The sequence below is a fragment of the Mercenaria mercenaria genome, chromosome 8 (assembly GCF_021730395.1).
Source record: "Mercenaria mercenaria strain notata chromosome 8, MADL_Memer_1, whole genome shotgun sequence".
NCBI lineage: Eukaryota > Metazoa > Mollusca > Bivalvia > Venerida > Veneridae > Mercenaria > Mercenaria mercenaria.
In genome coordinates this window covers 30,242,949-30,258,775 of record NC_069368.1, presented here as the reverse complement: position 1 = coordinate 30,258,775, position 15,827 = coordinate 30,242,949, and the positions used below count along the sequence as shown (strand labels likewise).

General features: G+C 36.8%; 1 pseudogene; it reads left to right on the top strand.

Annotated features, from left to right (window-relative positions):
• The window catches only part of LOC123565433 (phosphatidylinositol 3-kinase catalytic subunit type 3-like), a 48,358-nt pseudogene that overhangs the window by 18,547 nt on the left and 13,984 nt on the right, over nucleotides 1-15,827 (top strand).

Below are 15,827 nucleotides of genomic sequence, written 5' to 3'. Positions count from 1 at the left end.
ATTTAACCAAATATAATTTTTTTTTTTTTTTGTGAAAAAAATTTTTTCACCCTTATTTTTGGCTGGCATTTGCCTAAAATTAACGTAAGATTTACAATGGGGTAGGGGTAGGTAATTTCAAATATCTATTAAAGTAGATCAGGTTTGGTTTTGATAATTTTCTGACTGATACATATAATGTTAAGCTAGAAATAAAATAAAAGTTTTCAAGACAGCACTTTATATTATCTAAAAAATGTAAATTAAAACAAAAAAAAAATCAAAATTCACCACTTTTTAGCAGTTTTTCCGTAATAAATCTCTTAGATGCACGGTGACCCCAACTTTTTTTCTTTCTATTTTGAAGCATTTTTGTGTGTCTTTAATGCTGCAAAATATTTTGAAAATCTTAACGTCAGAATTTGTTTTGGAGAATACATTTTTTCCATTGAAAATAATGTGGGTAGGGTAATTATGTCAAGATGTAAAAATTAAAGAGACTTGTTAATGACATTTATGCTTATATAATACTGAAATCACCATAATATTCATATTAACCTGTAAGACCTGAAATCCCTATAAGATTAAGTAGGATATTATATGTTTTATGTAGTACCACCATTTTTCTAATTTTACAAAATTTCAGAAATGCTTAAGCAGTGGGTGAAGAAAATGCCCTATAAAATTAAAACGAGTTTAGTGACCTATGTTTTTTATGCTCTTGTTTGTCTTAGAAACTAATGTTCTTCAAGCTCACAGAGTATAAAAAAATTCTTAACATTAGAAAAAATTCGCTCGTACATCCTTATAATAACAAATAATCAAGGCCTTCGAGTGGTTTAATTGTCGTCTAATTTATCACGGTTCAGAGGTCAAATGCGCAGGAATTGAACCACGAGGATGTTAGCCCGAGTGGTTAAATATCTAAGCATCTGAATGATGAACCGCTGTAAATTAGAGGATAAACAACAAGAAGGCCTTGATTGTTTTCATTCTTACATGGTAATTGAAATATTTTGATGAAAGTTTTGCTGGGCCTCATTTATCCAAGTAGTAATTAATATACCTGACATCATGCGGCAAATTGACATCATAATGCTCTCTTACTGAAAGAAAAAAATCTCTCCCCCTCTTCTCTTTTTGTAGTATGTAACACCTTTAGGGGTGTTAGTTACGGGTAATACGGCAGGGTTCTAGCCAGGATTTTCTGAAGGCATGTTGCAGAAGGATATTTTTTGACAAGCAAAGGGGTGGGTGCGGGAGGGGTGTCGCCTCCTGCATGTGGGGTATGGGGGTCACCCCAGAAAATTTTGTGTTACTACAACTCATTTTGGTGCATTCTGGTGCATTTCAGAGTGAAAAACATAGTGGTATTTTCAGTGATTAATAAGCATCATTTACATGTACAACAAGAAAAGATATCAGGTCATAAAAATCCTATGGAGTTATTTGCTGAATGACAATTAAAAGTTCATCAATTTTAAGTTGCTAAAAATGTTCATTTACTATTTATTGTACATAAAACAACATAATTTTAGCACACTGCACACAGATCTATTTGTATTTTAAAGTTTATGTCTTCTATTTCTGCGGAGTTTATTTCCTGAAAACTTATCCATTTTAAGTTTTTGAAAATGTCAACTGTTTGTTGTACATACATGTAAAACAACACAATCTGAGACTGTCATCCAGGGAAACGCTGGTTTCCATTTTGGATCAATGGCCATTTGGCGTGGCTGGGAGGGATTCTGAAATTGTGACCGGGGCCTCCGTGGCCGAGTGATTAAGGTCGCTGGCTTCAAATCACTTGCCCCTCATCGATGTGGGTTCGAGCCTCACTCGGGGCGTTGAATTCTTCATGTGAGGTTCTTCATGTGAGGAAGCCATCCACCTGGCTTACGGAAGGTCGGTGGTTCTACCAAAGTGTCCGTTCGTGTTGAAATAATGCACGGAGGGTATTTCAAACTTTTCTCTACAAGTTCTATTTTGAAAGTGATGACAGAAAACATTAATTCTTGCATTGTCTTTTCGATATTCTGCCCGAGAAAACACATTTCATACATGTGAAAAACATCAATATTACGGCGAAAATTGTTCAAAAGCATTTTACCGTGTTGCACAATTTTTGACTTAACCCTTACAGAAGCAAGCCTCTGTGGCGTACATGCTGCGTATTTGCTGTGTATATGCCGCGAACACAGTAGTACGCCAGAGGAGTACATTTTACATACACCGCATGCCGCGTACTATTTCGACGAGTACACAGCATGTACGCAGGAGGTCACTAGTACACTTCAAGTACGCAGCACAGACTCTGAAAATTTAAGGAGTACACTGCATGTACGCAGGAGGGACTTGTACAAGAAAATAGTACACTGCATGTACACGGCAGATACTTCGAAATTTATAACACTTATATTTAGTTGCATTAAAGTTGTTTCCCCTTGATGCAGTTACGCCATTTTCTTCAGATGTTTACCAAATTACATGCTACAAAAATTGATTTATTTCATTGAAAAGTGGATGAAGAAAAGCATACTAATTTATTTGACAACATCAATCTACATTATTTTGGTAAGGGTAAATACTTATTGATGCATGTCACTTATCTTTTTTCTGTTTTTTTCTGTCCAAATGATCAGCATTTGCATAAGAAAGTTGGTGGGGTAAGGAATTTACATTATCACAGCAGTTTCGCCACAAGAGTACACAGCATGTATGCAGCAGGAGTACACAGCATGTACGCCGCAGGACTTGGGCCAGGAGTACACAGCATGTACGCCGCAGGAGTACACAGCATGTACGCCGCAGGAGTACACAGCATGTACGCCGCAGGGGTAGTACACCGCAGGCTCATTTGCATGTGAAAAGTGTATGTGCCGCGTACATGCTGCGTACTATTTCCCGCATACTAAATTCCCCCAGCATACATCCTGTGTACTATGTAGTCCACAGCATGTACGCAGCAAGTAGTACACGGCAGAGCTCATTTGCATGTCAAAAGTGTACTACAAACGTACTATCGGTGTATGTGCGGTGTATATCCTGCGTACTATTTAAAGCCCTTGATTTCAGTACACATCATGTACGCATCATATACGCTGTATGTACACAGCAAGAGTACGCAGCAGGCCTTTTTCTTCTGTAAGGGAATTCCTTACATTGTCTTACCTTGATTGCGAAAAACATTCGGACGATAATTGTTGAACCATCTGTCATTATATCTAATAACATGTATAATCTTAAAACTTGTGAAAACAGTCACTTTCATGTACACACAAGATGCCGCCTGTCAAAGGATTTAAAGGAGGAGCTACAATGAAATTTACGTCACACGTTCCACATATAGGAAGCTGTCATTGGTTTATCGGTTATCTTAACTGGCACCGCTTTACCTAAACTATGGGGTAGCATGTGGAAGCTTTTCGAATACACTATCGAATTAATCGGGGTGTTTATTGGGATGATTTTATGACATGTCGCTTCGGCAATTAAGGGATGACAGGGAAAATAAGGGATGTCGAATATACAACTCAAAGTCTAAAGGCATGTCGCACGCGACAGGCGATAATAGCCTGGCGAGAACCCTGTAGGGTATATGAATTATGCGCATTTAGGGGTGTTAGTTACAGGTAATACGGTGTATGAATTATGCGCATTTTGAACCAGTGAGAATTATATTTCTTCATTATGATTTAATTTCATAGATTGATGTCACCACCACAATCATGAAAGTTAGGCCTTAAAGAAATTTTCAACAGTCTGATATCAGATTAATTTGATTTTGAAGAAGTTGAAAGTGTTTAATTCTAAAATTCAGTACCTTAATTAAGAAATGTTATGTAGCAGAATCAAAAGAAAAGAAATTAAAGAGGTTATATGCCTACGTGTATAACAAGCCCGCATGCTTAGCTCAGTAGGGAGAGTGTTGGTCTACAGATAGCAGGGTCTAGAGTTTGATTCCCAGGCAGGGCGTATGTTCTCCATGAGAATTTGAAAAAAAGACATTGTGTTTGCAATAATTCATCCTCCACCTCTGATTCTTGTGGGGAAGTTGGTAGTTTTACTTGGGGAGAACAGGACTGGTTAGATTAACTGTCTGCCTTTACATGACTGAAATATATACTGTTGAAAACCTGCGTTAAACCCAAAACAAACAAGCACACAAAATGTGTACTAGTATAACATATTCATATTGTTTAGATAGCTTAAAACATGGTTCTGTTACATATTATTTCAATTCTAATATGTCTATAAAAAGGGAGGCATTATTTCATGGCGCATGTATGGCGCCAATTATAGTAGGTCTATGTGACATGGCGTAAATGCATAATCGTGTTTGAAAAGTGTTAAAGCACAGGAAGTAACGCATCCCATGGAATAACTTAGGACTGCGTACATGTCTGGTGAGTTATTCTACATGCATAATAATCCATACAGCGTATGCAAAATTTAATTGTAGCCGTTCTATTTTATCGTTCTGATTCTAAAACGTCTTTTGTCTAAAATAGTAGATCAAATGCGGTAACACTCTTTATTGGCTCCAGTATGGCACCAAAAAATACATGGACGTAACATCTGATTCAGATTTCCTGGTTTTAATGGAAATCTGCATGGATTTTTTGTTATTAAAATATTACATAGAAATTGGAAGTACCTGTTTTATCATTCTAGAGAATAAAAGAGTGATTTCAACATACTTGATGAAAAAATTCCAGAATTAGTCTCTTTTTGGGATTACTTAATATATAGCAATTTATGCATGCAATTGCATAGTGTAGTATACGCACTTAATGATTTGAAATAAAACTTCTGTTGGTGTACGGATATATTATCACATATTATTGCATGTTATAATAATTGCAGAATCCTGAGGATTGGTTAGTGCCTGAGCCAGGAGTGTTGGGGGTACCAACTTATCCCAAAGGATTCTGCAAATGTTATAGCATGAAATGAAAATGCGCTAACACTTCCAGCATAAAATGTGTAAAAAGCTAAGAAATGAGTATACATGTATTGTCCATCAACATCAATGTTCATGAAACTGCAGGACTGCCAGTGTTGTTTCATCATGATGATCTCATTTACTTTTGAATTGTGTCTGAAATCATTAGTCCTCCACCTCTGATTTATGTGGGGAAGTTGGCAGTTACTTGCAGAAAACAGGTTTGTACTGGTACAGAATTCAGGAACACTGGTTAGGTTAACTGCCCGCTGTTACATGACTGAAATACTGTTGAAAAATGGCGTTAAACCCAAAACAAACAAACAAACAAACTTTTTAATTAACGGATATGCATTAGCACTTTGCAATTGAATGTGCATATGTAAAAAGGTGTTTTATCAGTGCATGAGTGTGAGAATCTCTGTTAACACACGTTTACTCTCCCGTTAAAATAGTTAAAAATACACCCTATTCATAACTTTATCATGACATCACAGTACATTAGGGGTTCTAACTGACCAATCAGAGAGCTGCATTTTCAAGTACCTGCCAGTTTCCACTTGGGTATAACAAAGTATATTTACAATGAACATATAGTGACTTTAGAAACAAATATCACAGCATTTTAGAAATCAAATTAAGATTTTTCACTGCTCATGTCCCAGATGATGCTACAAACGACAAAACTTTGAAGTTTCATTGAAATATCATATCGATTTAATAGCTTTATTTTAGTTAAAAGTTTGAGATTTTACACAGGGAGTCTATGATAAAGTCCGAGTAAAATGTAATCAATACCCAAGTGAAATAAGTATCATTCCACAATGTTTTGGACATGTTAAAATTATGAATAAATGATAAAAGCAGTAGTTTATGCTAGAATGCAATTTAGTGCCCATTACATCACAATTATATACAGCAAAACATACATCAAGAAAATTTAATGTTTTTGGTTTATATCAATAGTTATACACTTTTGTCTGGCACCTTAGCTTTTAGTTTTCTCTTACAGTAATTTATCTTTTGAATCAGTAATATAAATATGACTTTGATGAAATCATTACTTTTATGATCTATTGTTATTTCCAGGTACCCAGCTCCAGTGTTACAAAGGACCACCTCACATGATTCTATTCTAGATGAGCTGGGAACCTCTCCCAGGGTCTCTGTAAGTCCAGAGTCTAAACTAGAGAAAGAGGTAAAACACTGTTTAAATGGGTAAAAACATATTTTAAATAAAAATGGGTCAAAGAAATCTGAGTTGAGTCTAAAACGTATTATTTTATCCAAATGTTAGTTCATATCCTCTTCTGAGGCCTTGAAATTACACATTTATACAACTTTGAACTTGTAAGTTTTTAAAAATATATGGAAACTATGTCTACCTCTGTAATTAAGTGTAAAGTGTTTTAGCTCTCATGACTGCTTGTGTTGAGGAAATGTCTCCTATTGTTTTGGGGTCAGTAGGTCAAGGGTTAAGGTTACAGTGACCTTGAATCTGAAAACAGTTTCTGCTTAATTACTAAGGAACACTTTCATCAAAATTGATAGAATGATTACCTGTAGACAGTAAATGACCCTGATTGTTTTGGGTAGGTTAAAGGTTAAGGTTACAATGAATGAAAAATGTTTCTGCTCAGTAACTTAAGACTGCTTTGGCTGTCAGTCTGCTTGGAGTTGTTGCCTGTAGTCAGTAGATGACCCTCATTATTTATTAGATCATATTGTCAAAAGGTCAAGGTCGCAGTGTACAAGATTACCTACCTATTTGCCTCTTGTCATCATGGGCAGCATATGTGTTTCACACTCAGCTCTTGTTTACCTAGACTGTGTTTCTGTTTTCTGTTTCAGATGGACCTGGCAACATTCTTGATCTCTAGAGCCAGTCACAATCTTAGCCTTGCAAACTATTTCTTCTTTTAAGGTTTTATACATTTATGTCAAATTCATTGGTAAAATATATCATCATTGTAACAATCTATATTAAGGTTATGCCATAATGATCATTGGCTGTCTTCTACAGATATGGGGCATCTTGCAATTAAGAAAGGATTGATTTCGCAGGGAGAGGCAAGGTTGCAGAAAGGGTCAATTTTGTAGTAAGAGATCATTTTATATATCGGGATGACTTGAAGAAGCCACTATGCCGATTGTGGTCAGCTTGCAGAAAGTGGTCATCTGCTAGAAAATGACCATCTGTAAATAGAAAGTGACTATCTGTGGAAAGGATCTGTCTTGCTGAAGAAAGTCATTTCTCTTGCTGAAGATGTCATCTGTTTTGCTGTAGATAGTCATCTGTCTTGCTGAAGATAGTCATCTGTCTTGCTGTAGATAGTCATCTGTCTTGTTGAAGATAGTCATCTGTCTTGTTGTAGATAGCCATCTGTCTTGTTGTAGATATTCATCTGTCTTGTTGTAGATAGTCATCTGTCTTGTTGTAGATAGCCATCTGTCTTGTTGAAGATAGTCATCTGTCTTGTTGAAGATAGCCATCTGTCTTGTTGAAGATAGCCATCTGTCTTGTTGAAGATAGTCATCTGTCTTGTTGTAGATAGCCATCTGTCTTGCTGTAGATTGTCATCTGTCTTGTTGTAGATAGCCATCTGTCTTGTTGAAGATAGTCATCTGTCTTGTTGAAGATAGTCATCTGTCTTGTTGTAGATAGCCATCTGTCTTGCTGTAGATAGTCATCTGTCTTGCTGTAGATAGCCATCTGTCTTGTTGAAGATAGTCATCTGTTTTGCTGAAGATACTCATCTGTCTTGCTGAAGATAGTCATCTGTTTTGCTGAAGATAGTCATCTGTTTTGCTGTAGATTGTCATCTGTCTTGCTGAAGATAGTCTTCTGTTTTGCTGTAGATAGTCATCTGTTTTGCTGTAGATTGTCATCTGTTTTGCTGATGTCTTGCTGAGGATAGTCATCTGTCTTGCTGTAGATAGTCATCTGTTTTGCTGTAGATTGTCATCTGTTTTGCTGATGTCTTGCTGAAGATAGTCATTTGTCTTGTTGTAGATATTCATATGTCTTGCTGAAGATACTCATCTGCCTTGCTTAAGATAGTCTTCTGTCTTGCTGAAGATAGTCATCTGTCTTGCTGAGGATAGTCATCTGTCTTGCTGAAGATACTCATCTGTCTTGCTGAGGATAGTCATCTGTCTTGCTGAGGATAGTCATCTGTCTTGCTGAAGATAGTCATCTGTTTTGCTATAGATTGTCATCTGTTTTGCTGATGTCTTGCTGAAGATAGTCATCTGTCTTGCTGTAGATAGTCATCTGTCTTGCTGAAGATAGTCATCTGTCTTGCTGAAGATAGTCATCTGTTTTGCTGTAGATAGTCATCTGTCTTGCTGAAGATAGTCATCTGTTTTGCTGTAGATAGTCATCTGTCTTGCTGTAGATAGTCATCTGTCTTGCTGTAGATATTCATCTGTCTTGCTGAAGATAGTCATCTGTCTTGCTTAAGATAGTCTTCTGTCTTGCTGAAGATAGTCATCTGTCTTGCTGTAGATAGTCAGATGTCTTGCTGAAGATAGTCATCTGTCTTGTTGCAGATACTCATCTGTCTTGCTGAAGATAGTCTTCTGTCTTGCTGAAGATAGTCTTCTGTTTTGCTGTAGATAGTCTTCTGTTTTGCTGTAGATAGTCATCTGTCTTGCTGAAGATAGTCATCTGTCTTGCTGTAGATAGTCATCTGTCTTGCTGAAGATAGTCATCTGTTTTGCTGAAGATAGTCATCTGTCTTGCTGAAGATAGTCATCTGTTTTGCAATAGATAGTCGTCTGTCTTGCTGAAGATAGCCATCTGTCTTGCTGAAGATAGTCATCTGTCTTGCTGAAGATAGTCGTCTGTCTTGCTGAAGATAGTCATCTGTCTTGCTGAAGATAGTCATCTGTTTTGCAGTAGATAGTCGTCTGTCTTGCTGAAGATAGCCATCTGTCTTGCTGAAGATAGTCCTCTGTCTTGCTGAAGATAGCCATCTGTCTTGCTGAAGATAGCCATCTGTCTTGCTGAAGATAGCCATCTGTCTTGCTGAAGATAGCCATCTGTCTTGCTGAAGATAGCCATCTGTCTTGCTGAAGATAGTCCTCTGTCTTGCTGAAGATAGCCATCTGTCTTGCTGAAGATAGTCATCTGTCTTGCTGAGGATAGCCATCTGTCTTGCTGAAGATAGTCATCTGTCTTGCTGAAGATAGTCCTCTGTCTTGCTGTAGATAGTCATCTGTCTTGCTGAAGATAGCCATCTGTCTTGCTGAAGATAGTCATCTGTCTTGCTGAAGATAGTCATCTGTCTTGCTGAAGATAGCCATCTGTCTTGCTGAAGATAGCCATCTGTCTTGCTGAAGATAGTCATCTGTCTTGATGGGGGTCCTCCTGCAGAAAGGCAATCAGCTTAGGGAACAATGGAGTTCATTATAATCATTTTTTGCAACAGTGAATGAACGAGTGTAGTGTTGTTGCCCTCTGATAGTTTTTGTTATGTACCTCTTCTCTTTTGTGTAATATTCATTAAGCCTACTAAATTTCTAAAATGGGCTGGTCTGTCATTTAATTTGCGTAATACCACTTATTATTCAAAGGGGTTTTCACTGAAAATTTACTGACTAAATAGCAAACAGTGCAGACCATGATCAGCCAGTTCCGTTTTGTACCAGTGAAATATAAAATTGATACTTTATGGCTTTGAAACAGAGAAAATATTTCACTGAAGTAAATTAGAGCATAAAGTTAAATAATGTTCTTTTTGCAGGTACCTGATGGTTGAAAATGAGGACCATGAATCAGAGAAAGACCTGAAAACCAAAGACATGTATTACAGTGTGTTCAGATGGTTCAGTGATGTACTGGTCAAAGTAAGAATACATGTTGATAAACTCTGTACTATCTACATTGTGTATGCTGAAATTGCAATACCATTCAATTTAGCAGATCTAGTCAATTCAACAGTACCAAGTCACCATTTAGAATTGTACATTCCTCAAGCATTAAATGCATTTATGTAATATATATGACTTGTATTTATCATGATGTTAAATGGATTTGTCATGGTATAATGTGGATTTATCATGGCATTTAGTTTGTGGCATTAAGTGAATTTATCTTGGCATTGAGTAGATTTATATCGGCATTGAGTAAGATTTACTATGGCATTTAGTTTATGTCATGATGTGGATTTATCATGGCATTTAATGGATTTTATCATGGCATTAAGTGGATTTCATCATGTCATGAAGTGGATTTATCATGACATTAAGTGGATTTTATCATGACATTTAGTTGAAGTGGATTTATCATGGCATTAAGTGGATTTATCATGGCATTAAGTGGATTTATCATGGCAGTATGTGGATTTCATTAGTTTGGTAGTGTTCAAATGTGTTTGGGGTGCATTATTACAATGAAACTGGAGTGTTAGATGCAACTTCATTAGCCGCTTTCTGTTTCATAGGGAGGTCAGGACTGCCGCCATAGAAGAGCAATGTTGATAAGGCAGCAGACGTTTATGGACAAACTTGTCAACCTTGTTAAAATGGTCACAAGGGAAAGTGGAAACAGGAAGAAAAAGGTGAATGTATATATGTGTTTGTAAATAAAGTTTTAAGTTACACACTTTAATCTAATTTAGATCATATTATGATTTTCACTGTACCACTTGGCTACAGAGGCAGTCAGGGATTGTGAAATAACTCCTAACGTTAAACATCTAAATAAAACCACCAACCTTCCACAAACCACTTGGATAACTGCCTCACATTGAATATGTCTGTATAACAATTAGGAATTAAAGTCACAGTTTAAGGGAATAGTGACAAAATGTAGTTCAAGTACTTTTTCAGGGGACTTTTTTAACCCTGAAAATATCAACAAGTCACCTTAAGGTAATGTATAGGAACAGATTCAGTGATCTCGGCCTTATACAGTTTTAGCTGGTTATAAAGACCACCATTCGGAGATTATAATGAATGTCTTTGTTGACAGGTGGTCTCCCAACACAGGTAAATTTATCTGGCCTTACCTTCACAAAAACATTTTTCAGTCTCAGCTGAGTTTTGACTTCGTAGATTTAGTATCAGTTTTACTATTAATAACTTTAAGATTAAATTCCAAGTTTGGTTATCAAACTCAGCCGAGACTGAAAATGTTTTGTAAACATGGGACGTGTTTATTGTTAAATGGGAAGAGAATATTGATGCCTTTTAAGTAGGTTTCATGGTAGTGGCCTTTATTTGAAAGTGGTCTTTAACATAAGTTTAACTGTATTTGGTATTGTGTATTTTTATAGATTGAGAAGTTACAAGCGTTACTACAAGATCAAGAAGTATGCAAGATAAACTTCTCAGAGTTTGATGCGTTACCTCTTCCACTGGATCCTGATGTCAAAGTGAATGCCATAGATCCTGAATCTGCATCATTGTTTAAGGTAAGATCCTAGGTTAATTACAGAAAACACAAGTTACTGTATTTAGAGACCAGCTTTTAAATCTAAATGCAGGTTGCTCTTAAGCATATGTTCCTGTATTTAGATATGGTATTTTATTCTATACCTATTTTATCTATCCAATCGCGAACGTTCATTTGCAACACGTGACCGTACAATATATTACGGTATTTGGATGCACGTGCGTACAAAACTCCTGTATTTTCTGTATTTGGACGCACGTGCGTACAAAAAATTCTGTATTTTCTGTAATTGGACGGTTCAACTGTCCCATGTTAAACATACGATAAAGCCCGAAACGCGTGAAAATGTTCCGAATGTAAATCGGAAGTAGGCGCGCTATGTACAGAGTTTGATTATGCGTCTTGAAATCTGGATTTACTTTGAGTTTTTTTTGTTTACAACACACAAAAACGATTCAAGGGATAACAATGCTATTTGATTTAGATATTAAAACGTTTGTTAATAATCAAAAACTTAAAAATACTGTAAAAAGGATCATCAGATGTTGGAATATTTGAAAAGTCACTAAAAGAAGCCGTTCTGGACGAAACCTAGAAATTGGTTTCAGCCCTGACTGTCTGAATAGCTACAACAGCAGTTTTTATTTAACGGTTAAGAAACAAAATGGAGAAGATTATGAATGGCAGCGGACGGGCGGTCAGCATCCAAAACATGTCTGCTCTATAATTCAGTTTTCGTCGGATCTTCACCAAACTTGCTGACGTTTGTGGGCATTACATCTCGGCCAATTTCAATAACCAGCCAAATTGTACCAGGCACTCTTTGATTATAGTCCTTGAATTACTCGAAAAACGGGGAATTTAGCCTTGTCTGCTCTTTTAAGTCGAACAGCTTTCATCCGATCTTCACCAAACTTGCTGACAATGTTTGTGGGCATAATATCTCAGCCAAGTATTATTGCCACCCAAATCGCCAAATGGCTGTTGTAGGGAGGTTGCACCATATACTTTTTTTAATGATGATACGCAGAAAAAACAACATTCAATGAATTAAGTATATTACTTATGAAGTGAAATAAATATAGAATAAAAAGGTTATTTAAGGTCTAACATTGTTCTGTATATATATTTATATATATTTGCACTCATACCAAGCTGGGAAAAACTAGAAAAGGCAGGAATACAATATTCATTGAAACATTTTTAATTTAAACTATTATTATAGTAAGATAAAATAGATAGAGAATAAAAAGGTTATTTAACATTGTACTGTACAATACGAGATATATTTGGACTCGTACCCACTGAGAAAACCATATTGAACACGCCTAGCGGCTCGTCCAATATGGTTTTCTCAGCCGGGTACTCGTCCAAATATATCTCCGTATTGTACAGAACAATGTTAAATAACCTAATAGTATTCAAACTCAGAGTTACTCTTAAATACATGTTTCAGTATTTAGACACAAGTTGTTATATCCAAATGAAGGTATCTCTTAAACAGAAGTTCCTGTATTAAGATACCATATTATATTTAAATTTAAGTACACTTAGATACAAATTATAGTACATTTGTATTAAGTTACCAGTTATTATATTGCAATGCAGGCTTCTCTTAAACTAGCCTGGCTGCCTTGACTGCTTGGTTATTTTTTTTATAAAATAGAGCAAACATTTTTTAAGTATAAATTTTAAGCTTCTGAAATAGCACATTTTTATCTGATGGCTAAACTGTACCTATGTTAGGATCCAGGTGGCAATAAAATGATAATACAGAAACAATCTGCTGGAGTCCACTGGAGTTACAGCCACTGTTATGTGAAAAATATGAAAGAACAAATGTGCGGACAGGAGCCAGTCTGCTCGATCTTTAAGACAAGTTCCAGTTACTATATTTAGACACCAGCTATTGTTTGAAATGCAGGTTACCCTTAAACACAAGCTCCTGTTTTTAAATACCATGTAATTAACTGAAATGCGTGGCTTTGTTACTGCCTGAAATTTCTCAAAGTCTCTACCAGTTTGTGCTAGCATGCAAATGAAGTTGAAGCTATGTTTAGACAGCACTTACTATATTTAGACATACGTTACTATAAATAGACATCTGTTTATATTTTTAGAGTAACCTGATGCCATGTAGACTGACATTCCACACTGCTGATGACAAAAGTTATGTTACTATATTTAAACACGGAGATGACCTGCGACAAGATCAGTTGATGCTGCAGATGTTTACACTGATGGATAGGGTAAATTTTTAACCCTACAGTTAAATCTTTGAAGAGCAAACACATTTGTAGAAAAACAGATATTTTACCCATTGTGGTGTTGTTTTTTCTCGTATTTAGGGGATGTTTTAACAGGAGAGAGTAAATGTGTGTTAACAGAGATATTCTTCATCTAATGTGCTGTTATCACACCTTTTTACTTATCATAACTATGCACTTTCTATGGCAAAGCAGAAACGTGTTATGGCCCTATAACGCAATGTGAAAGAAAATGACGTCATCGTGATCAGTCCAAGCTGACATTCTCAGCAGAACATCAACTACTTGCCTATTTACAAATATCAAACACTGATTTTCACTCATTACAGAATTTTTCAGTGTTATATATGTATCCTTTGCCAGACTGTTGAAAAATTCCTCCCCAACTGTGGGCTGATAGCTTTAACCTTCAACCTACTGGAGGCAAGTAATTCTGCTTTTACAACAAGTGCGACACCCACCAAATATTTGCTATGAAGTTTTATACTAAGACGTAATAACGTACAAACAGTTAATTTTTACATAGTAACAAAGTTTTCAGTCTTCTTTGCTGAATAGGAAAACAAATCGGTCATGTTAGAATGCATCATAAATGATTATGATTGCTGCTGAGACAAGAAAATTTGGATTTGAAATTGACGCCATATAAAGTTCTGGCTACAAGCACGAAACATGGTAAGATAAGCCATAGCAGAGTTATAATAATATAAGTCATTGCATGAAATGGGACATTTGTATAGCCTTATCCTTCATTGCTAGCAAAATAAAAAGTAAAAACAGAATCCATTAAGCATAGCTCACATGACGATTATTGATGTATCCAGTCACATGAGCCCATTTGATGCAACCAGTCACATTACACCACTTAATGCAGCCGGAGTCACAGGCCCCTCAATGCAGTCAGTTGCATGCACCAACATGATGCAGCCAGTCTCATGAGCCCGTCACATGAGTCCACTTGATGCAGCCAGTCACGAGTCCACTTGATGCAGTCAGTCATGTGAACCCACTTGATGCAACCAGTCACTTGAGCCCACTTGATGTTGCCAGAGTCACATGATTCCCTTGGTCAACCAGTCACATGAGCCCACGTAGTGCATGAGCCCACTCATTGTAACCAGTCACATGAGCCCATTCAATGCAACCAGAGTCACATGAGCCCACTCTATGCAACCAGTCACATGAGCCCACTCATTGTAATCAGTCACATGAGCCCATTCAATGCAACCAGAGTCACATCAGCCCACTCTGTGCAACCAGTCACATGAGCCCACTCAATGCAAACAGTCACATGAACCCACTCAGTCCAACCAGAGTCACATCAGCCCACTCTATGCAACCAGTCACATGAGCCCACTCAGTCCAACCAGAGTCACATCAGCCCACTCTGTGCAACCAGTCACATGAGCCCTCTCAATGCAAACAGTCACATGAACCCACTCAATGCATGACCCCACTTGATGCAAGCAGTCACATGAGCCCACTCAATGCAAACAGTCACATGAGCCCACTCAGTGCAATCAGAGTCACATCAGCCTACTCTATGCAACCAGTCACGTGAGCCCACTTTATGCAGCAAGAGTCACATGTGCTCATGTGGCTCTGGCTGCATAGTGTGGGCTGCCTACTCCATGCAGTCAGAGTCACTTGAGGCTGCCTTGGAATTTTACTGAAGGGCAAAATCACTAGGATGCCTGAAAATGTAATGTAACATCAGAATCAATGGAAGCATTGAGTAGGCAGAACACATCAAGAGCCAGACATCATTAGTAAAGCCACTACGTAGTTACAGGAATTAGTTTCAGCGATAAGTTATAGGAATATGTTACTGGAATTTGTTAAAATAACTGATAATAAACTACAGAAACTACTGCAGGAATATGCTGCAGGAATATGTTAGAGATATGTTACAGTAACTTATAATATTAAAGTTACAGACATATGTTGCAGGATAAATTAGATGAGTACGTTAATGTAATAAGTTGCAGGAGAAGTTACAGCATTAAGATAAATGAATATTTTAAAGGAATATGTTAAAGGGATATCAGTTACAGTTATGACTTACAAGTATATGTTACAGAATAAGTAAGAGGATATATGTTACAGCAGTAAGTTACAGGAGGGTGTTACAGCAGTAAATTACAGGAGTGTGTTACAGCAGTAAGTTTCAGGAGTGTGTTACAGCAGTAACTTACAGGAGTGTGTTACAGCAGTAAGTGAAAGGAATATGTTACAG